This window comes from Cajanus cajan, chromosome 2, assembly GCF_000230855.2.
Source record: "Cajanus cajan strain Asha chromosome 2, NIPB_CcT2T_4, whole genome shotgun sequence".
Classification (NCBI taxonomy): domain Eukaryota; kingdom Viridiplantae; phylum Streptophyta; class Magnoliopsida; order Fabales; family Fabaceae; genus Cajanus; species Cajanus cajan.
In genome coordinates, this window is record NC_138518.1 from 33,410,707 (window position 1) to 33,434,846 (window position 24,140).

Genomic DNA, 24,140 nt, shown 5'->3' on the forward strand with positions numbered 1-24,140 from the left:
GGTCATTTTTTATCCATATGCATGTGCTTTATTTTAATTTTTGAATCTTAAGTTTTTCAAGTCATGTGTAGTTCTTAAAAATGTCAAAACAATTCAAGATGTGCTTGTTAATCTAGTGCTGAAATTTTTTTGAGTAATTTTGAGTTTGACCGAGACTCACGTTTCATCATATGTGCTTTGCTTATGTGCTTTTATTTTTACATATTTGAGTTCATATTCATCATTAGATCATTGATGAATTCTTAGAGTTAGGTTTCCATTGTGTTTGAATAATTTTCAAAATTCAAATTCCATTTAAACAATTCTTTCAACAATTTTTCTTGGACTTTTAAGTGATATATCTACTTCTAGTGCATAGTTTGTTTTGGATTCAATTTCTGGAAAATTTGCTTGCTGGAAAACAGAACAAAACAGAGGAAAAGTGAAGCAAGAGATTTAGAAAAAGAATAGAACAAAAATACAAAAGAATCCAAGACTAATTTCAAAGTTTAGTGCACTAGAACTTGAATTTTCACTTGAAATTACCTCTTCTAGTAGATCCGGTTTGTGTATGTTTATTTTGTGAAATTTTTGGTGTAAAAGGCATTTCATCTTCTCTGGAATTATATCTTGAATTCAGAAAAACAAAATATTAAAAAAAAAAAAGAGAGAGAGAGAAAAAAACAAAACAAAAGAAAGAAAAAGCCGAGAAGACCACAAAATTGAGAATCAAAATTTCACTAAGTGTTTGGATCTACTATTTTGGTGATTGCTTCCAATTATTTTTGGTTTTTTTTTTTGTTAATCAACTCTAGTGCTTATCTAGGAACATTCCTTTTGAGTGCTAGCCTTCATTGGAGTCTGAATTTTCAGATTTGAATTCTTGGATATCTTTGAGTCTTTTCTAAATACACCTTATTCTTTGATTTTTTGGTATAAGCTTGTTCTAATTGTGCTTTTGTTGTTTCTCCAAGTTTTCTTTCAAAAATGATCCATGCTGGAAGTGGCTTAAAATCCTTGCAAGAGAATCAAACATTGACTCAACAAGATTAGGAGAGGAGTATTGCTAAGTTTAAGACTAAAGGACTTTAAAATTTGACCTAATTTTGGTGACCAAAACTTCCTAAATTTTCCATCACAAGAGTGAACCTTCCTAATCATTGTGAGGAGCCATTGTTTGCTGTATTTTGTTGTCTAATATCTGCAGGTTTCAAGGATAAACAAGGACTTCAAAATTGGAACGGATTAGTGAAGAAAAGTGGTGGCTGAAAAATCCGTCACTAAATCCGTTTCTAAATCCATTGCAAACCCGTCACTAAAATTTGTTTTGTATTTTTGTGTTTTTCTTGTTATTTTTCTTTAATTCCATCAATTTGTAATAGCTTGGAGGGAGTATTAAGAAGGTGGTCATGTATATCTAATCCCTTATAGATAACTCACGAGTAGATCTAGTGGAAGTGGCTTGGAAATTTCATATGTTTCAAGCTTCCACTTAGGGAAATCTGACTAGTTGCCTAATACTTGCTCTTTTGATTTTGTTTTCTTTAGTGTGAATATTTTTCTTTGTTAATTCGACTAGAAGGTTTAGATTTTAAATTGTTTACGTTTAGTTGCAATCAAAAACACTTGTGAAAATAAAAAATCATTAAAAGTTTGTGAAAAAATTTTGTGGAATTGAGAATACCACAAGGAAGTTTAGTGATTTCCACTTGAAAAGGCTTGATTATTAAGTGGCTCTTAGTAGCTCACCTCCCTTGATAGTGCAATTTTTACACTTAGACTTCCAAGTGTTAGTCTTGTTCTTAGAAAAGACCAAAAATATTTTCTTTTTGCATAGCATATTAAAATTCTTTTTTTTTTGTTTAATCATGAGAAAATATTCCTCAAGTGGTAGTGATTCAAGCTCTCCAAAAAGTTTTTCACATCCTACTCAAAGGCTTAAATCACTAACACCTTGGACAAAGAAAGAAGTGTTAAAAAGAGAAAAAGAAAAACTTGAAAGAGAAGCACAACTTGCAATTTTGGAGGAAGAACTTCTCATTCTTAAACAAAAGGAAGAAAAACTTTTAGCAAAAGAAAAATTGAGAAAAACAAGAGAAAAAGAAAGAAAAAAGGCATTTCTCTTAGGGAAGAGTAAGGAGGAAAATATCTCCTCTAAAGGACTTGTGAGTGAAGAGAGTTACTCTATCACTAAAAAACATTTGCAAAATACTCTCTTCATACATCAAGACCTTAACTCTTACCCTTATGCTACCACTAGTCATAAAGTAGAGATTCTAGAACAAAATATTTTAAAGAAAAATGAATCTCAACTTCAAGATGTAGTGAAGAAGGAGTGGACTACACTTAGTTCTACTTCTTGTGCTACTTCCATGGAGGTGCCCAAGGAAGATAGCCTTCCTCTCTTTAGGACTCTTTCTACCTTAGTTGTTCTAATAAAGCACCCAAATTTTGGAATATATTGTTTGATAGATACATCTTGTTATATTTCATATTCTATTTTTGATCTTATGGGAAGTTCATCTTTATTTGAACTTAATTTGCCTCTTTCCCTACAAGACAAAAATAGTTTATATGAGTTTTCAGGATTTCACAAGACATTATCTTTTTATCTACCAAACAATATGATTCAAAATTGTTTAGGATTTCCTTCTAGGTTATGCTTAGAAGAAGAACCTATTTCCATTTTTAGGAATTTTAATTTCAAAAGTTTAGTTTTCTTTGTTAGGATAGATGGAAGGATTCCTCTTCGAATCCACAGTCCATTTTATTCACATTTCACCTCTTATACATGGTATGGTGTGCATGTAGGTGATGATTCTTATTCCATGGATCCTCGTGATTTGAGGACAAATCCTTTTCAAGAGGGAGGGGATGATGGAATCATGCCTAGGAAGGCAATGGGTGACACATTGAAAGAGCCAAGAGGAATGGGCTAGACATGAAGGTTTGGGCCAGTCAAGGCCCAATGAGCCCAATGGACTTGGAAAGCCCAAGTTGAACTTCTCATGGGCCATATCTTATTTTAGCTATTTTTCTTATGTCTTGTATATATCATGTTAGTATAGGTTTCTATATTTTGGGTCTTATATTTTGGACCATCTAGGATAGCATTTTAGGCTATAGGCTTATTGGGCCTAGTTTTGGGCTTCATGGGCCTTTGGGCTTTTGGTACCCAATATTGGGCTCATTTTCATTCTTGTAATTTTTACTTTCCATTGTATTTGCTTGGCCATTGTATTTAGGCCATTAGATTAGGATTATTGAGGGATTACTTAAATAGGTTCATTAGGCTAAACTAGATTTAATTTAGAAGACATTTAAGTTGAATTTGCGATCACATGGATGGTGCCACTTGTGGCTGACCATGTGCTTAGCCAAATCAACCTTAAATGCTTCCTAAATCAAATTAAGATGCATGAGGGCACCTAGATCCACGGACTTGCACATGGGAGTGAAGATTTGAATTCAAATTTCAAATTTGAATTCAAATCTTGGCGCCAAATGCTTCCCTAGTCGAGCCTATATATGCATGATCCTTCATAACTTGTAAACACTTCGAATGTTAATGATAATTTTCTGAAATATCTTCAGCCAAGTTCTCTCTCAAAGTCACCAAGAAAGCCTAGTCTTAGCCTTAGGAAAATCACCTCTCCTAAGATTAGTCCGTGTAGACCCCTAAAATTGTCCGGGTCGGAAATAAAGCTTGAAGACTCTCGAAGACTGAAGGATAATCAGCCAGAAGGACTCCTCGAAGACCCTAGGAGGGTTCTCTGTAGGTCCAGAGGTCTTAGAATAGCTCAAAATAAAGAAGTGGAGGGAAAAAGCCCAATACGGCCGTACTGAACTCAATACGGCCGTATTGAAGCTTCAATACGGCCATACTGAAGTCAGTACGACCGTATTGACACTTCAATACGACCGCGGCGAACTCAATACGGGCGTATTGAAATTTCTGAACTTCAATACGACCGTATTGAACTTCAATACGACCGTATTGAAGTTCAAAAATTTCAATACGGCCGTATTGCCCCTGTAGGCCGTATTGCGCCTATTCCCTATAAATATGACGTCAATTGGACGTCATTCCACACATTTTCAACATAGTTTGAACCCTCTCCTTGAGTATTCTGGGGTTTTTGAGCAGTGTTCTGCCCTAGAAATCACTCGGAGAGTTGATCCGACGAAGTTCTTGAGCCCCGAGCCATTTTGCTTGAGGATCGAACCTAGTCGAGGGGAAATCTTTTTGATTCCCTTAGTTAAAATTTTGTTCTAGGAGAGCGAGGAGCGGGCTTATAGAGCGAGGGAACGCCAAAACGCTTCCCAGTTCATTTTTTATAAAAAGCACGCTTCAAGAGGTTTCCCTTCAATCCTTCCTTTTACTGCTTTCTGTGTGCATATTTAAACTGTCATCATGTAGATAGTCAATTCATAATTGTTTAGAATAAATAGGGGTAATTTAGTAATTTTACGCTGTTATTTTAGAAAATAATCTGTCATAGGGAACCCGAAAGGGGCGCTGTGGGGTGCTAACACCTTCCCCACGCGTAACCGACTCCCTTACCCAACTCTGGTTATAATGGCCAAAGTTGATTTATAAAATCAATTGCCTTATCCCTTTTTCCAATGTTTTGAGTAAAACATTGGTGGCGACTCCACGAACCCTCCTCTTACGAAAACCACTAATCCATGGAGGGTCCCGCTTGGGATTAATATGGATTATTGAGCCTTTTAATAAAATTGCTCGTTTGACGAGGTCTCAGTTTGAGAATAAGTCATTCTAGCAATCCACTATTTTTAAACAAATAAACGAGTCCAACCATCCCTCGCGAATGCCGAAAGCCCGTTTCGGGCCGGTGGCGACAGATGGCGACTCTGCTGGGGAAGCTTCGAGAGTCAGTCCCATTTAGTGACAGATTATTTTTAACAAATAATAGTTAAAATTACTTCATTACCCCTTGCTTGTATTATAATATGTTTTATTATATGGCTTTAAATAACTGTTGTATGCTTAAATTCCGCAATTGTTTGAAATAAAAACTGCACACAAACCTTTGCACACAACAGTTCCCTCTATACCCGGGGGCATGAGTGGTAATCCATAGGGAGTGGATGTTAGTACGGCCGGTTGATGGGTTTATAGGAGCCTATGAGACCGTTGTCGAAAAGCATCACTCAAGGTGATAACCATGAACTTGAGTCCGACGGTGCGTTGGAGCTTTCCATCGACCTACGACGAGAGGAATTGGGTCCCTATAATGGGGGCACCTTGGGGGCCTTTGACCAAGTGAGAACAGTTAGATCCTCCTTGAATATGCACTTTTCTGCAGGAGACCCCTACCTCGTAATTCGCTCGTGACTGTTCGTGGATGAGTGAATTGTCTGTGCAGTGACTATGTGACATTGTATGAGCATACATTTGCATTCTTTAAACATACAACATTCCTAGTAAAATAAAAATAAATAGAAATAAGGATCTTCTAGTGCATGGTGTTGACATCTACCCTCATCACATTCATGTAGACAGTTTCCCTTTTCACCCAAAAAATACAAAATACAAAAAATAATATTTACCCAAACCAAGCAATATCATGCATCATGTTAGGAAAATCCCAAGAAACATGATAATGCCTAGTTAAATAAACACTATGCATGCATATTCATCTCCATCATCTCATATCATGCATTTTACTGTAGATCATGGAGGGATCTAGGGGAGTGCAAGGGCAATTGAAGAAAGTGGACTTCTTATTATACCGTGCCGAGAGATTGGATCACCTCTGTACCTTGATGCCACGAGAGGCTCGTTTGGAGTTTGAAAAATCCTATGGACGAGTTCTCGACTTGATGAAGATTTGTGTAGATCCATCCTTTCTGAGAGCATTGGTCCACTTTTGGAGTCTCGATCTACATTGTTTCGAGTTCCCCCAGTTTGACCTAGTTCCTACTCTCGAGGAATACGAGCTCATGCTACGATGGCCCAAATCAGCTGGGGTCTATATCTTTCATGATAACCATGTGGCCGTGGAGAGAGTTGCCACTCAGGTCAAATTACCATCACGATCAGCTGCCTTGGTAGGGAACGGCAATGTTAAAGGTTGGAAGCTTGCTATGATTGAAGACCACCTTTCTTCCTTGGCTGGTGAGGGAGATTGGTTAGCTTTCAACAAGACTCTAGCATTAGCTGTATTTGGGATGATCCTTTTCCCCTTCTACGCTAACACAGTGGACCATGCTGCAATGGACGCTTTCTTCGCTTGGGACGTACACATGAAGAGTCCCGTGCCTGCCATTCTTGCCGACACCTTGCTCTCTGTTCATTTGTCTCAACAGAAGCAAGGGAAAACCATTCGATGCTGCACCTCCTTGCTGTATGTATGGGGCATTACACACTTCTATGCTTCTAGTCATATGGGGACCTTGCCCGATCCATTGAGGAGTTTCTCCAAGATCCCCGTACGCCGCCGATATGCTTCCGAGTGGAAGGAAGAAATGGAACAGTGGAACATTAATCACTTCACATGGGTTTGCCCTTGGTTCCATCCGAGCCATATATTGACGAGATGCGGCAGTTATCCAAGCATACCATTGATGGGCCTCAGAGGTTGCATAGCCTACTCGCCTAAATTGGTTATGAGACAACTAATGAGGACCCAAATTATTCCTACTAAAGAGGAGCTTGGAGGGTCGTGTTTCTCCTATGATTCCGAACATCAAAGGGATATGCACTCTGTCATAAGAGCGTGGGAGAGACCAACCTATGAGGGAGATCTCGAACTTGGAAAGCCTCGGGTATCCGTCTCCATTGATTATGAGGAATGGAGGAGCAAGAGGGTGGTGCCTCAACCATCCACTTCTTGTGCAACCACAGCAACAAGGAAGGCATTGCAAGAACAAGTCGACGCCTTGATCAAAAAGCTGGAAATTATGGGAGCTCAAATGAGAGTTCTTGAAGAGAAAAATGAAGAATCCAGTTTTACTATTGACGGTCTTCAAAGGCAATGCAAGAAGAAAGACCACGAGATAGAGCGGCTCAAGGATGAGTGTGCTAACCTCAATGAGGAGACTACTCGGGCATCCAAAATGCAAAAAATTGAACCGAGTAGTCAACTCCAAGAAGTCAACGCAAAAATAGCGCACCTGGAAGCCGAACGTGCAAAGCAGGCACAGTTGATCAGGGACATGCAAGAGGACTTACTATCGACTCGATCCGACGCACAGAAATGGCGGGAAGTCGCTCAACGACAAGCCGCAAACCTTTCCGACTTCCGCAAAAAGGAAAGGGAAGGATTGGCACGAATGGCTAAACTCCAAGAGGAGAAAGATCGAGCCGAAGACGAGCTGAACGAGCTGCAGGCCATGATCAACTATCACATTCAGAAAGCGAAGGAGGCTCAGAAGACTTGTGATGATATGAGCCAAGCCGTCCACTTGCAAGTTGAAGCAATGGCACGCCATGTTGAGGAAGCCGAAGAAGAATGGCAACGACGTATGAACCCGCCTGTGGGTTTCTACCGGCTTTTCTTTTTTTGTAAAAAATTGCTTCAAAGCATTGTATAAAAAGTTGTGCACTTTCTTCAATGAATAAAATCGAATTCTTGAGATTTATCGCCTTTGCATCCCATTAGTCATTCATTTTGCATTTATCTCTCCTAGTAATTAATAATAAAGATTAATAAAAAGAAAGAATTAATCGATGTGTATGTTCAGAATGGATCGCACGCCATTTGTGATAAAATGCAAACCAACAACTACGCAAAGCGAACACACGACGACGCCGTTGTTGGTAGTCAAGATAGAAAAAGGGGAAGGCCCCACGCCGTTAAGGATTGTCGCTCCAAGACCTTTCCCTTACGAATCAAATAAGGCTGTGCCATGGATATACGACATCCATACTTCTACCGGCAGTGATATCTCCAACATCGCTGGACTTGGGGGCATGACTAGGAGTGGCAGGATCTACACTCCCGAAGATCTGCACGATAAAGCTCCCAAGAATAAAGGAAAAGAAAAGGAGAAAACCGAGGAAGATAGAGAATCCGAGGAGGAGACTGATGAGCTGTTAAAATTCATCAAACAAAGCGAGTACTCCATTGTGGATCAACTTCACAAGACACCAGCAAAGATCACTTTGTTGTCATTGATCCTAAGCTCCGAACCGCATCGGCAAGCTCTGTTGAAGGTCTTGAACGAGGCATATGTGTCGCATACCATCTCCCAAGACAAGTTTGAGGGAATTGTTAGCCACATCACGGCTAATGATCACCTCACTTTCACCGATGAAGAAATCCCCGCCGAGGGACCTAATCACAACAAACCCTTGCACATCTCTGTAAAGTGCAAGGAGTACCACATCGCAAAAGTCTTGGTGGATAACGGGTCTTCCTTGAATGTGATGCCCAAAAGAACTTTTGATCAAGTGGCAATCAAGGGAGTCCAAATGCGCCCGAGCAACATGATCGTTCGAGCTTTCGATGGTTCTAAGAGAGAAGTGGTGGGAGAAGTCAATCTTCCGATCCAAATTGGACCTACCATCTTCAACGTCGAATTCCAAGTGATGGATATTACTCCTGCATACAGCTGTCTCCTAGGCCGACCTTGGATTCATGATGCGAAAGCTGTGCCCTCTACGCTCCACCAAAAAGTCAAATTCATTGTGGGTGACAAACTGGTGACTGTACAAGCTGAAGATGACATACTCATCAGCAAGCCATCCAACATACCTTATGTGGATGCAGCAGAGGAAGCTTTGGAAACCGCCTTCCAAGCATTGGAAATTGCCAATGTTGAAACGTTTCCCCGAGAAATGAAGAAGGTAGCCCATATGCTCACAAAGAACGGATACTTGCCAGGACAAGGATTGGGCAAGTACTCCCAAGGAATCCCGGAGCTACCTATTATCAAGGACAATCCGGGGAAACAAGGGTTAGGATACAACCCTGTTAAAAGTCAAAGAACGAAGAGGAATCAAGATCCTTCTCAACGTTCTTTAAGCCAGATCTTTAAGAAGGCGGGTTCACAAACGTCAAGGCCGGTCGTCGTCATCAAGTGTCCTTTTCCTTCTAATAGGGATGTGTAAATTCAGTGACTATTAGAGATCACTCCTCGGGGACAGCCCGACCCCCGAGCCTCGATAGGGCACATGTTTCCATCACGATTATAATAAAATCATTCTTCATTAATTTCTTATTGATTCTTTTCTTGCTTACCATAAAATTCTAAACCACGTCATTTAACCCTGTTTGGATAAACATAAGTGAGGTTAAAATCGTCTTAATAATCAATAAACCCGCATCATTTTTATGTGGAAATGTGCATGACAGCTTGGAGCACCTTTTCTTGGCATCAATAAATGCCATCATGGATAAAGAAATCCTAAAGATAATAAGCTCGGCAGGAAACCCAAAAGGGGACTGCGCAAAATAAGAGCAAAAGACCCGCTAGGAATCCCACAAAAGGGTGACCTAGGCAAAAATTAGGGTTACAAAATAATGAACAAAAACAAAAGCCCGCTAAGACATCACAAATGGGTGTTTTAGGCAAAAGTTAGGGCCGTCAAAAAAGGAAAAACAAAATAAATCCATGATGGTACCATCAATCGAATTCAACAAGAGGCTCAAGAAAAGCTATCCAAGTTGTCAAAACACAATCATTAATAACAAAGATGTGCTTAACTTCATGAGTGTTTAATCGAACAAACCTAAACCCAATAAGCCTGCCATTGGCCAGCCATTCTTACAAAATCCATTTTTCAAAAATAAAACAATCCCCTCTAAAACACAAACTTTTGAAAATATACCTTTTCCTTCTTTTCTCTCTTGTCCCTAACGATTTTTGAATAATCTAGTGGAAACATGGAGATATAGTGGTCAATAAGAGGGTTGACACATCTTCTAAAGGAAGGGAGAATCATTTGGTTGATAACACCAAAAATCAAATACGCATCGTTCCTCGGTTACAGAAATCGGCAAAGCACAGTCTGTATGGAGGAATGGCAAGATCCAAACAAAGAACGAATCGATTAATTCTTTTGAAAAACTGAATCAAATAGAATTAGGTGCATCTCATTTGCATACATGCATACAGATGATAGGTGTACTAGAAGATCACTTATTCTCTGTTTATCTAAAAAAAAAAAAAAAAAAAAAAAAAAAAAAAAAAAAAAAAAAAATCATAAAATCAGAAAAATCCAATACGCCCGTATTGGTATTAATACGGTCGTATTGGAGTTAACGTTAAGCACAACGTTTCAACTCCAATACGGGCGTATTAAAATCCAATACGATCGTATTGAATCCCAATACGATCGTATTGAACCCAATACGGTCCGTATTGGTTGTAAATTTTGTACATCAACGGAAAGGCCAATACGGCCGTATTGAATCCAATACGGGCCGTATTGGCGGAATTTTGCCTATAAATAAAGGTTTCCCTTCTCTCATTTTGCATACCTTTCTTCATTCTCCACATTCCTTGCTTGTGAGTGCATTCCTAGAGAGATTATCGGAAATGGCGGAATCTTCTCGCAAAAGGCAGAGAGCCCCGGCCAGACGTGTGATGACAGACCGACACCGAGACCGGCTGCAGCTCATAGAGACATTCACCATCGAGCCGTCAAGAGTGCTCGACTTTGAGCTTCTCCAAGCAGTGGGCTTGGAGAACGATGTCAGGAACTACTTCGACGCCATAGGATGGGGATTTGTCCTTAATCCACCATCCCAGCTATATTTGACGGCCACGAAGGAGTTCTTGGCCACAGTCGGCGTCACGGAGTCGACTAACAGCTATGGGGAGGATGTTTGCGCGGTGGATTTCTGGATGAATGAAGGATACCGCACGTTGACGTTGGACGAGTTCAACGTCCAGGCAGGGTTTTTCAGCCGCACTGATCAGCTGGCCTTCCGAGATGCTATATGCGAGTGGCCTGATCAGTGGACTCCGGTTGAGATGTGGAGTTTGCTCACTGGCCGACGGGATTATCATTCAGGGGTGAAGGGCTCCCGGCTCCCGACTGCTCTTAGGATCTGTCACAAGATCCTCACCAGTACCATTCATGGCAGGTCCAAGAGTCAGGAGTCGATTACACGACCGGATCTGCTGGCCTTATATTGCATGGCCACCGGCCGGAAGGCCAACCCTGGATATTTCTTCCTTGAGCACGTGAAGAAGTTTGGGATACGAGAGGGGGGAGAGTCCAGACAGGGGTACATCTTGGTTGCCCCACTCCTCTCACAGCTGGCGGAGACATGGGGATGTCCCGATGGTGCGGAGCCAGGGGCGTTGGCGCCAAAGTTGATTGGTGCCTCCACCCTGATTAACATGAAGATCATCGCTAGATCGCCAGGAGGGGGGTTTGTGCGAGTAGATGGCCTCGAGACCTTCGACGACCTCCTCAACAATCTCGACTTTGAGGGAGGCGACACCCCGCAGCCAGAGGCTAGCACGTCACGGTCGGACAGGGGATACTTTGACGCCCGCTTCGACACGCTGCAGCAGAGCATTGACACGCGATTCGATGCTTTTCAGCAGAGCATCGACACGCGATTCGATGCTTTTCAGCATAGTGTCGGTACATGGCAGCAGAGTACCGATGCTCGACTAGATACCTTGGTGCAGGGGTTCGACAACCTCTCCGTCTGGATGCATCGCCGCTTCCCGGACTCGCCACAGGACCCGCCAGCAGAGGAGTGAAGACTGGCTTCTGTTTTAGTGCTTTTTCATGTACTAGTTTGGTTGGGCTTAGCCCCATTTCCCAAATTTTTCTTGTACAAATTCGCTTTTAATGAAATTTGCCACTTTTGAATTCAAAATTCTCTAGCAATTTAAATTCTGTACAGCAAAAGCCAAAAACATGAAAAAAGGCAAAATACAGAAAAAGCCAAAAAATAAAAAAGGCAAAGATTCAGAAAATCCAACAATCAGTTTGCACAGAATAACTGAGCCTGGAGAGGCTTGCCGAAACAATACTCCTCATCCCCCACATCTCAAAATAATTGAGCCTGGAGAGGCTCGCAGAAATAATACTCCCCAGAGAAACCTCAACTCACGCTCTTGGACTCAAAATCCCCAGCAAGAGCTATCAAAACAAGATCGACGACATTCCCAATGGAAGTACGATCACCCAAGCAGAATATCCAAGTCAAAGGACTTAAACTTCCTCAGTGAAGATAGCTCTCCAACTCAAGTGTCGAGTGAGGCTAAGCCTGTAGAGGCTTCCTAAATAATACTCTGGGATACATAAGATCCCCAAATCCCCAGTCGCCTACTCAAGAGGCATCCCTGCAGAAGGAGAAGAAAATAAAAATCGATGATCATTCCCCAAGTGGAATCTGGATCTCAGCCAATCATTGAACGTCAAGCTGATACGCCTAACAGAAGAGGCCAATCAAAATCAACGACAAAATCCCCCAGTGGATAACAGCCTACACAGAGGCAGCAAAATCAGGAAACCAAAAGAGACACCCGAACAAGGATAACCGGGATACTCCACCAACGTCGAAAGGACGTCAGCCAATCATAAGGCACCGCTCACATCAGAAAGAGCATCTTTGTGTCTACACCCAAAGGAATCAGAAATTCCCCAGTGGAAACCAACTACGCTATAGAAAGTTGGGGCACAAGAACCTATGAGTAACTGCACATCCCCTAGACGGATCCCTGCGTTATCCAGCCCTTAGTGGCACAAAATCAGAAACAACCGTCGAAGCAGCACCGTGGACTGTGGAGACAAAATCGTCACAAATCCCTGGAAAGGAGATATTCACGCTACCCCCGTCGTCACAAACACGGAGGTATGCAGCTTCCGGCTCGGACAATGAGCGAAGCTATCTCTGGAAAAGGGGTACTCACCGCTTACCGTTGTCGTAAGGGTACTTAGCTTCCGGCTCGAACAAAGAGTGAAGTTAAGCCTGGAGAGACGGTACTTACAGCTTCCAGCTTGGGCAACAAGCAAAGCAAGGCCTGGAGAGGCAAAACTCACACCGCTCACCGTCGTCACAAAGGTACTTAGCTTCCGGCTCGAACAAAGAGTGAAGCTAAGCCTGGAGAGGCGGTACTCAACCATCAGCGTCATCAGAGGCGCGTTGATGTCCAACTTCCGGCTCGGGCGTCGAGTGAAGTTGGCCTTGGAGAAGGTAAACTCAGCTACCGAGGATGTCAGAAGCGCCGAGGTATGCACCCACCTGGAGAGGCTACTCAACATTTTCCCACCGGAAGACGCTACAAGTCAGAAGGTCGGCACAATACCCGGACAATTGGGTCAACTCCTTTACTTGTCAGCCGATACACCAAGAGGCCGTCCGACTAAGTAAAGGGGGGGCAGCTGTAGACCCCTAAAATTGTCCGGGTCGGAAATAAAGCTTGAAGACTCTCGAAGACTGAAGGATAATCAGCCAGAAGGACTCCTCGAAGACCCTAGGAGGGTTCTCTGTAGGTCCAGAGGTCTTAGAATAGCTCAAAATAAAGAAGTGGAGGGAAAAAACCCAATACGGCCGTACTGAACTCAATACGGCCGTATTGAAGCTTCAATACGGCCATACTGAAGTCAGTACGACCGTATTGACACTTCAATACGACCGCGGCGAACTCAATACGGGCGTATTGAAATTTCTGAACTTCAATACGACCGTATTGAACTTCAATACGACCGTATTGAAGTTCAAAAATTTCAATACGGCCGTATTGCCCCTGTAGGCCGTATTGCGCCTATTCCCTATAAATATGACGTCAATTGGACGTCATTCCACACATTTTCAACATAGTTTGAACCCTCTCCTTGAGTATTCTGGGGTTTTTGAGCAGTGTTCTGCCCTAGAAATCACTCGGAGAGTTGATCCGACGAAGTTCTTGAGCCCCGAGCCATTTTGCTTGAGGATCGAACCTAGTCGAGGGGAAATCTTTTTGATTCCCTTAGTTAAAATTTTGTTCTAGGAGAGCGAGGAGCGGGCTTATAGAGCGAGGGAACGCCAAAACGCTTCCCAGTTCATTTTTTATAAAAAGCACGCTTCAAGAGGTTTCCCTTCAATCCTTCCTTTTACTGCTTTCTGTGTGCATATTTAAACTGTCATCATGTAGATAGTCAATTCATAATTGTTTAGAATAAATAGGGGTAATTTAGTAATTTTACGCTGTTATTTTAGAAAATAATCTGTCATAGGGAACCCGAAAGGGGCGCTGTGGGGTGCTAACACCTTCCCCACGCGTAACCGACTCCCTTACCCAACTCTGGTTATAATGGCCAAAGTTGATTTATAAAATCAATTGCCTTATCCCTTTTTCCAATGTTTTGAGTAAAACATTGGTGGCGACTCCACGAACCCTCCTCTTACGAAAACCACTAATCCATGGAGGGTCCCGCTTGGGATTAATATGGATTATTGAGCCTTTTAATAAAATTGCTCGTTTGACGAGGTCTCAGTTTGAGAATAAGTCATTCTAGCAATCCACTATTTTTAAACAAATAAACGAGTCCAACCATCCCTCGCGAATGCCGAAAGCCCGTTTCGGGCCGGTGGCGACAGTCCGTGAGCTTTCTCTTTGATTCTCTAGCTAGGACACTTCCTTCTTAGCCTAGGGAAACCATGTCATTCTCTTTTTAAACCAAAAATTGGGTGCTTTATTAAGAGCACAAAAATACTTCCTCCCTTGTGCACCTCCAAGGAAGTAGTATAAGAAGTTAAACTAGAACTAGTCCACTCCTTCTTCACTATATCTCTAAGTTGAGAATTCTTGGTTTGAAGTTTATTTTGTTTCTCATTCTCAACTTTAAGGTAAGTGGCAGCATTAGGATAAAAGTCAAGACTTTTATGAATAAAGAGAGTTCTTTTCAAGGCTTGTTTGGTAATAAAATAACTCTTCTTGGTCACAATAGCCTTAATGGAATCCCCTTCATCCACACTCTTTCCTAAGAGATTTTCTTTCTTTTCTTTATTTCTTTTTCTTTTCACTTGTTTTTGATCCTCAAACACTTGGGGTGGTGTTAAAGGATTAAAAACAATTTCCTTATTTTTATGAGTGAAGGATATTTTGTTAGTGAGGCCATCATGTATAGTGTGTTTATCAAATTGCCACGGCCTACCAAGCAAAATATGACAAGCTTCCATAGGGATCACATCACATAAAAATTTGTCTTTATAATCCCCTATAGAAATCTTGACCTTCACTTGTTGATTTACCTCTAATTCCTCACCTTCATTGAGCCAATGAAGTTTATAAGGTTGAGGGTGAGGAATAGTGGTAAGAGCTAACTTGTTAACCAACCTTGTACTACAACAATTTGAGCGTGATCCACTATCAACAATGAGAGAACAAGTTCTTTTGGAAAATAAACATCTTGTGTGAAAGATGTTCTCTCTTTGTGATAGTGAAGTGGGACAAGGTTGACTTCCAAGAAGCCTTTTGATCATAAGAAGATCACCATCAACAGGATATAACTTTTCAACTTGATGATCTTCCTCACTAGTCTCACTATCGCTTGAAGTGGTAGTACTAGATTCATCAAGACTACTATAAATGTCTTGTCCTCTCAAAATCATGACCTTTTTAGTTGGACATTGAGAAGCTATGTGGCCTCTCCCAAGACATTTAAAGCATTTGATGTCACTAGTTTTACTACTAGAAGTGACAACATTTTTATTTTTATCTTTTTCTTTTTCTGTTTCTTTTTCTGTTTCTTTTTCTTGACCCTTACTAGAGTTTGTAGAAGAGTCATGTTGACCCTCCCTCTTGTAGTCCTTCTTGATATAAGAGTTAGCTTGAGTTTTTCCTTTAAAAGAAGTTTTCCTCAAATTTTGTTGTTCCACCCTTATACAAAGTTGGACCAAATCATCAAGGTCCCTATAAGGGAGTAACTCAACCCTATCTCTTATATCAAAATTTAGACCACTCAAAAATTTAGCAATGGTCAATCTTTCTTCTTCCCTTATCCCAGCCCTCATGAGATACAACTCCATTTTCTGTCTATACTCCTCCACACTCATGTTCTTTTGTTGGAGTCTTTGGAGCTTATCCATAAGCTCCCTACTATAATAAGAAAGTATGTGCCTTCTTCTCATAGCACTCCTCAATTCATTCCAATAAGTGATAGGAGGGTCATTGTGAAGTCTTATCTCTCTCTCCAAGGATGTCCACCAATACATATCTTGTCCTTGGAAAGCTAGGGTGGCTAGGGGAAATTTTCTTTCTTCACCTACTTGGTGACAAGTGAAGATTTGCTCCACTTTCATCTCCCAATCCAAGTAGGCATCTACATCCTCTTGACCATAAAAGTAAGGGAGATCAATCCTTGATTCCCTCACTTTGGGTTCCTTAATGACTCTTCTAGGCATGGGTTGGTAATAATCATCAACTTTCAAACTACCCATATCTTCTTGGCTAGAAGAGACATTGGAACTTTTAGTAGAACTCTTTTGACTTTTTCTTTTATTGATTTTTTTCAAAAGTTTTTCTTCTTGTTGCTTAATTTTATTTATCTCTTCCTCAAGAGCAATAAGTTGTACTTCTCTTTCAATCTTTTCTTTTTATTTTAGAAGTACCTCTTGTTGCTTCCAAAGTTTTAGTGCTTCAACCTCCTTGACAATTCTTTTAAAACTCTTAAGAGATTCAAAGTCACTACTACTTTGAGAAATATGACTCATGATTAAGCAATAAGAATTTTAAATGCAATGCAAAAGAGATAAAATGTTTTTGATATTTTCTAGGAACAAAAATAGCACTTGGAAGTCTAAGTGTACAAGTTGCACTATCAAGGGAGGTGAGCTACTAAGAGCCACTTAATAACCAAGCCTTTTCAAGTGGAAATCACTAAACTCCTTTGTGGTATCTTTGATTCCCCAAAATTTTTCACAAAATTTTTTGTATGCTTTCCACAAATTTGTCTTTGAAGTTAACTAAGCGTGAACAAAATAAAACTACACAAGTCTAGACAAATTAAGGCAATAAAAGTAAACACAATTAAGATGGAACAACTTAAAGGAAGCAAGGATAAGCAACTAGTCGGTTTGCCCTAAGTGGAAGCTTTAAACATATGAAATTTCCAAGCCACTTCCACTAGTACTACACGTGAGTAGGCTATCAAGGATTAGATATACCTGACCAGCTTCTTAATACTCCCTCCAAGCTTTACAAATTGGTTTAAAATACAAGAGAGATTGCAAAAATTTAAACTAGCCTAGAAAGCAATAAATGGCGGCTTTAGTGACCAAGTTAGTGATGGATTTGTTGTCCAATTTTGTAACACTTGTTTAAGTGTTTTAATCCACCACTATCCCTTGAATTAATTTGCTCCTGGACCTGTACAATAAACACAACAAAAATGGTTAATGAAGGCTGCTGACAAGGTGAAAGGAATGGTCACTCTTGTGAAGGTGGTTTAGGAAAAGTTTGGTCACTAAATTAGGTCAAATTTGTAGTCTTAATGTCCAAAACTTTTCCTACTCTTTGTTGAGTCAATGCTTGATCCTTAAGCAAGGATTTGAGGCCACTTCCAGCACAGAATGATTAATGAAAGAAAACAAGACAAGCAACAAAAGCACAATTTAAGAAACTTATACCAAAATTGGAAGATTAAAGTATATATGACAAGACTCAAAGATGTCCAACAAATAAAACTGAAAAATAAGACTCCAAAGAAAGCTAGCACTCAGTTAGGAAGGTTCCTAGATAGGTACTAGAGTAGATTAACAACACAAAAAAAATTTGAAAGCAATTGGATAAGTATACACAAAGTAGTAGCCTAAAGAAAATCAAGGAATCAAGTGAATTTTTCTAGGTTGTACTCTTCTCGGCTTTTTCCTTTTAAATTGCTTTATATATTTTTTTTTATTCTTTCTTTTTCTGAATTCAAATTAAGATTCCAGAGAAGGTATTTGCCTTTTGTTTTCAAATTTTTCACAATTCCAAGTTATAGAAACCGAGACTACAAGTTGATCAAAATTCAAGTGAAAAATGATGAAACTAGTGCACTAGTTTTTAGGTCTTTTTGTAATGGATTCTTTGTTCACTTTTCTCTTTTTTTTTTTTTTAACTATTTGAAACAATAGGCTCTGTATTTTCCTCTGTTTTTCAGCCTCTATGCTTTTAAAATTTGAATCCAAAAAGATAGTGCACTAGAAGTAGGATTAAGCACTTGGAAATTTAAGCAACACAAATTTTGTTCAAGAATTTTCAATAGAAAGTGATTTGAAAACTTAAGTACACAAAGGAAACCTAACTCTAAAGAAATTTGCTAGAACTAATAGCAAATTATGAACTCAATAAGGTAAAATAAAAAGCACATATAGGTAGGCAAAAGATTACACAAACCGAGACCAAACAATATAGACAATGCACTCTAAAGAAAATTAGGTTAACATGTTATTCAAGGAATTTTTGTAACATATAAGGACTAAACACAAAATATAAGACAAAACAAGGATTAAAAACCAAAATCTTAAGAAAATGCACGAGGTCCAATCACGGACACATACAAGAATGGAGAGACTCAAATAAAATCAAAAAAAGCACAAGCAAATAGGTCCTAAAACATGTTGATTGTGGAAGAAAATGAAAACAATCAAGCAATGGATCTATGGAACAAAAATTGATTCAAAGCAAATAGATTCGAAAAGAGACTCAAGCAAGAAAATTATAACACATAGAACACAAGACACACGGACACACAAAAAGATGAAGCAAACTTATCTCCTTGAAGACCTTGCTCTTGATACCAAAAATGATGGAGGAGGTAAGGAGGAGTGATTGGAGTTCTTCTCCTTAGCTTCTCCTAGCTCGGATCTTCTTCAAAGGAGATGGCACCGAATGAAAATGCTCTTGAATGGAGGATGTTCTCAGATGGAAGGAGGCTTAAGCCTTGGATGGAAGCATCCAAGCTTAAGGTTCAAGGGAAAGCCCACTTCAAAGAGGAGGAAACCTAGTAGGGTTCCTAAGGTGAAGCTCTCTCTCTCACGGTGACTTTGATGAGAAACTCGGCAATATTTTGCTCTCAAATTTCATTAAGCTCAAAGTGAATACCAAGTGTGAAGGAAAGGCTTAAGTATGCACAGAATTAAAACACATAGGCGCCTAAACTAAGGCTTCACAAAATGGCGCCTAAAGTTTGAATTCAAATTTGAAATTTGAATTCAAACTTTGGTGCACATGTGTAAGTCCGTGAGTTTTAGGTGTTCTATGCATTTAAATCTAATTTAGATAGCATTTAGGGTTGCATTTGAGTAGCACATGTTCAGCCACTAGTGGTGAGGAACATGTGACTCAAATGCAACTTAAATGACTTCCAAATTAACCCTAATTTAATCTAATCCGTCCATTTAAGCTTTCCTTGTATTTTCCTATTCTAATGGCCTAAATACAATGGCCAAGAAAATACAATGGAAAGGAAAAATTACAAGAATGAAAATGAGCCCAATATTGGGTACCAAAAGCCCAAAGGCCCATGAAGCCCAAAACTAGGCCCAACAAGCCTAAAACCTAAATTGCTACTCTATGTGGTCCAAAATACAAGACCAAAATATATTCAAACTATGCTAACAAAATATAATAAGAATGTTCATAAAAAGATAGGCCCATGTTGAAACTTGGTTTGGGCCTTCCAAGCCCATAGGGCCCATTGGGCCTTGACTGGCCCAATCTTCCATGTCTAGCCCACTCCTCTTGGATCTTGGAGTGTGTCACCTCTTGCATTCCCAAGTATGATTCCATCAATTTGTCTCTGTCAAAGGTTCACACACACGAAGTGGGGGGGTTTGGTTCAGGTTTTTCAGTTTATAACACAATAAAATGTAGCACAACAAATGAAATAGATTGACTCCTTATTCAGATTTGTAACTCTCTTATCCTTGGTTCACTATAGATTTCTCTGTTAACAACTTAATCCTTGTTCCATCCGAATGAATCAACTAAGCGACGATTAACTCAAGACTTCCTTACACGAATTAAGCAAATGTATACAACATTGAACCTCTCCACAAGACTAAGCAAATTGTGGCATTATATATGCAGCAACCCAGATTCATTAAGCATGAACAGGTGCTGAAAGCGTTTCAATGCATAGGTCCAATGAAGAAGAAGCACGCATAATAGAAATGCATATATGAATAAGACCTCAAATAGAGATTACAATCTGCTCAAGGAGCCAACCCCAAGGGTTTTAGCCTTCCATTAAAATGAAAATGCAGATACAGCAAGGTAGAAGAGAAGAAATTGAAAAGTATGTATTCATTCAAATGTAAAATATGCAGTTTAGATACAACTAGGAAGAAGTGGAAGAAAAACGTGAAAAAGCAAGAAAAAGCAATAGAACAGAAACGTGATCACATCCAAAAGTCCTGGCTAGATGGTCAGCCCTAGGTCTTAAAACCCTAGAAAAGTCAAATGAGCCCCCAATCCAAGTGTGTGACCCGAAATGACTAAAACAGCTAATACAAAAATAGGTAGCTAAGGTGCTGAAGTGGCGCTGATGTGGCATTTTGTGTCTCTTGAAGTCCAAAATATTAAAGCCCAAAAATGCTTCACAATTAACCTGAAAATAATTAATGGACAAAAACTAGACCAAGTGAATTAAATTTCGAATTACTGGACCAATGAAGCTGAAACAGTAAAAATGTATAATTAATAAGCGAGCAAGCCCAAATCAAGAATTAAAATAAGCACAAAAAGATAAAAAATATAAGGGAAAATAATGATTTATTAGTGAGATTTTTGTAGAGCGAAGGGCTGCCAAAACGCACCCTACACGCATTTGGGAAGATTCTCTTATAAAAGGCTTGTTTTAGAGGTTCTAAATTCTTCTCTTTATTTATTATTATAATTTTTTATTTATTATTTTATATATTTATTATCCTATTTATTATTTTATTTCTTTATTTATCATTTTATTTATAATTATTATATACCAATAAATAATCATGTAGATAATAGGTATTTATTTGTCATGTAAATAATAAATGATAAAAGGAGATAAGATATTTTAAATATTATTTATTATTATGCTAATTTTATCATAGGGTACCAATTTAGGGCGTTATAGGGGTGTCTAATACCTTCCCTATACGTAACCGACCTCCAAACCCAATTTTGGCTATGAAGACCTTTCTTTTAATTTTAAAATCTTTTCTCTTTCCAATGTTTTGAGTAAAACATTGGTGGCGACTACATGAACTCATTTTTCAAAACCATTATTTAAGAATTAGTCTAGAGTCTAGACATTGCTTAATTAATGAAAATTTTCAAAAAGCTAGTCCAAACCATTGGTCGTTAGATCGAAATTTTACGGGTTACGACACCTTAGACTCTATTCTAGGATACCTCCAACTTGTCTCCATGAGTATTCATTGTGCATATATCGTGTATCTCTTAACACTATCTTAATGCCATATGGGTCAAGAGAAAAGAAAGAAAGGGATACATTGATTTTTTCCAAAAGGTTTATTCAAAAAGGTTTTCAAAAAAGGTCTTTAGAAGTAGAGCTGCTCAACGTAGCTCGGTGTTTAAATTGGTGAACAAGCGTATTCAAAATAGGGAAACCACTATCTCGTGTTAGCTTATTATTTTATTGAGTGTCAAGTGAATCTTAACAAATGCGGACAAAGATGCGTTTTGACAACCTTTCACTCTACAAAAGCCTCACTATCACTCAAAAATTCATAAAGAGAGGGAAAGTCAAATCTGACAGGTATGTGTGCCAGGTATCAAGTGTATGGTAGAATGTGATGGAAATCTAATCCCCAAGGATCCCTTTGGAACAGGTAAGACCAAGATGGGTGAAGGTTGATCCGAGGAGGCGCACACTTGAAGAACATTAGGCCTATAACTAGGTCTATGGTTAGGAGGCTAGAAGAGACTTCTATAGAGGAGGTGCTTATTAGACCTATGCTCTTCATGAGCATTGAGTATGATTCCTCTTTTTAGTCCCTTATTTTCCATTGTATATACATTGTAAGATACTGGTACATAGTAGTTACTTGTATAGGTTTATTTTTCCTTTGTATTTGTAAGGCACTTTCTTTCTTTTCTTTTAGAATATCCCTTTGGGATTTTAGGGTATGTTACTTGGAGACTTTTGCTCTATTTGACCTTGTATTAAGGGTCATTGATTTTCATATTTTTAGTAGTAGAAGTGGGGTGACAAATAGTAAGGTGTGTAGGTGTAACTAGTAATTGGGCCAGAAGTGGGCCTACGCTAAATTTTACATATTGGGCTTATTTTCTTCCATTTTTTTTTCCAAGGAATTGATTTAGCTAGGTCTCACCATCATTTAGTAAACCTAACTAAACCAATTCCAAAATTTTTGGATTGGACTAAGTGAAGGAAAACACCTTTGGCTGCCAGCTCATCTCCTTGGTCGAAGTTACTTAGCTTCCTCTACACACTTGGATAGCTTGTGCTACAAGGTCCTAACTTAGTTTGCTTCCCAAGCTTCTAAGTTAGAAGCTTGCTTAACAAGCCACCTAGTCAACTAGAATGGTTAGCTTGAGTGCAAGAAGGCTAACCATGGTTCTCCTCGAACCATAGTTAGTCTAGCTTGCACCACAAGCTTCTCCCTCATTATATAAGTCTTTTCCTTGACTTTGTAAACACTTTTGATGATATATTTGAGTGAATTCCAAAATTTTTTCAGAAATTCTCTCTTCCAAAAATCTCTAACATCTTGATATTCATCCAATTCTCTTATCCTCTTCAAGTAAGAGTGTGGTGAGGATTGAAGTGGCTTATCTCTTCCAAGGAGTGGCGCCTCTTGAAGAGTGTTTCTTCACCAACCTTTGGTGAAATCCAAAGCTAATCCACCATTGGAGGCTTGGGAAAATCTTAAGGAGAATCAAGGAGCCAAAGGTCTAGGGAGAAACTTGAAGAGGAATCATCATCAATATGGTTCCAAAGCAAGTTTCCATCATTTGGTATCAAAGCTAGGTCTCCTTGGTAAATTCGTTCTTAAGCTTCTTGTCTTGTTTTGGTTTAGTTACATTATGTAATATTGTGTCTAAAACTGTTCCTATATGTGTGTTCCTTTATTGTCTTATGTTTGTGCGCCTTGAATTGTTCATGTGCCACATCAATAAATCTATAGAACAATTCACTATGTCTTGCTTGTTTTGATTCATACACTACTTCTTGTGAATCAATCTTTGTGTGTGCCTTTAGGTATTCTTTGTATGTGATTTTTAATGTTTTAGGATTGCTTTTATCTTCCATTGGACTCCTAATAATTCGGTCAAAAAGAAACTCCTAAAAGAAATTAGACTAGTAAGCATTTTTCATTTCTTAATCTCCTAGTTTTGTCTTAGAGTCATGTGTAGTTGTTTTTCTTGTCATTACATCTATTTTGTGCCTTTTTATTTTTGAATCTAAATACATTAACCTCTATTTTGTATGGTGTTATTGCTGGCTGGACATTTATTAATTCTAGATGTGCTCATTAAATGATTCTTATGCATGTTATTAGACCTAACATGTTCTAGAGTCAATTTTTATGAACCTCAATTGCTAATTGTTTCTTAGCAATCTAAGGCCAGCAATTCCTTGAGTCTTTCTGTGCTTATTTTGAAAAACAAAAACAGATTAATAAGTGTATTAAAAATGAAACTCAAAGGTGTACAAAAAAGAAGAACAAACTAGTAGCAAAACTAGTAACTATTGTGATTGAATTTTGACTTGTAAACTTACACTTCTTACTCCTCTTTTCTCCACCACTTGGAAACCTCTTTTATAATTGTTTGGCCTCTGTTTCTTAAGTGCTCATATTCAGTATTAAAAAAAATAAAAAGAAAAGAAAGAGCCAAAAAGGAAATAAAAGAAAAAGAAACAAAAGAACAAAAGCTAGAAAAACAAAGTGAGAAAAACAAACAAGTTTAGAGCACTTGGCCTTTGAAATTTTTGTGTAACTTTATTTGTGGTTTACTTGTTGTCCAACGGTTGGAAAAAAATTTCTAAACACCCAAAATAATAGCAAAATTTTTGTTTTAATTTTGTTATCAACTCTAGAGCCATTCCTAGGATTATTCCTTTGCGTGCTAGTGTTGAAATTAGCTTTTAATTATTGCTTTGTGTCTTTCTTGGCTCTCTTTTAGTTTGTCACAATAATTCCTATTTGAGTTTAGTCTCTTTTAATTGTGCATTTTTAGTTTTGATTTTATTGGAATCCACATTCTCATGGTGGTTGTTAAGCCTT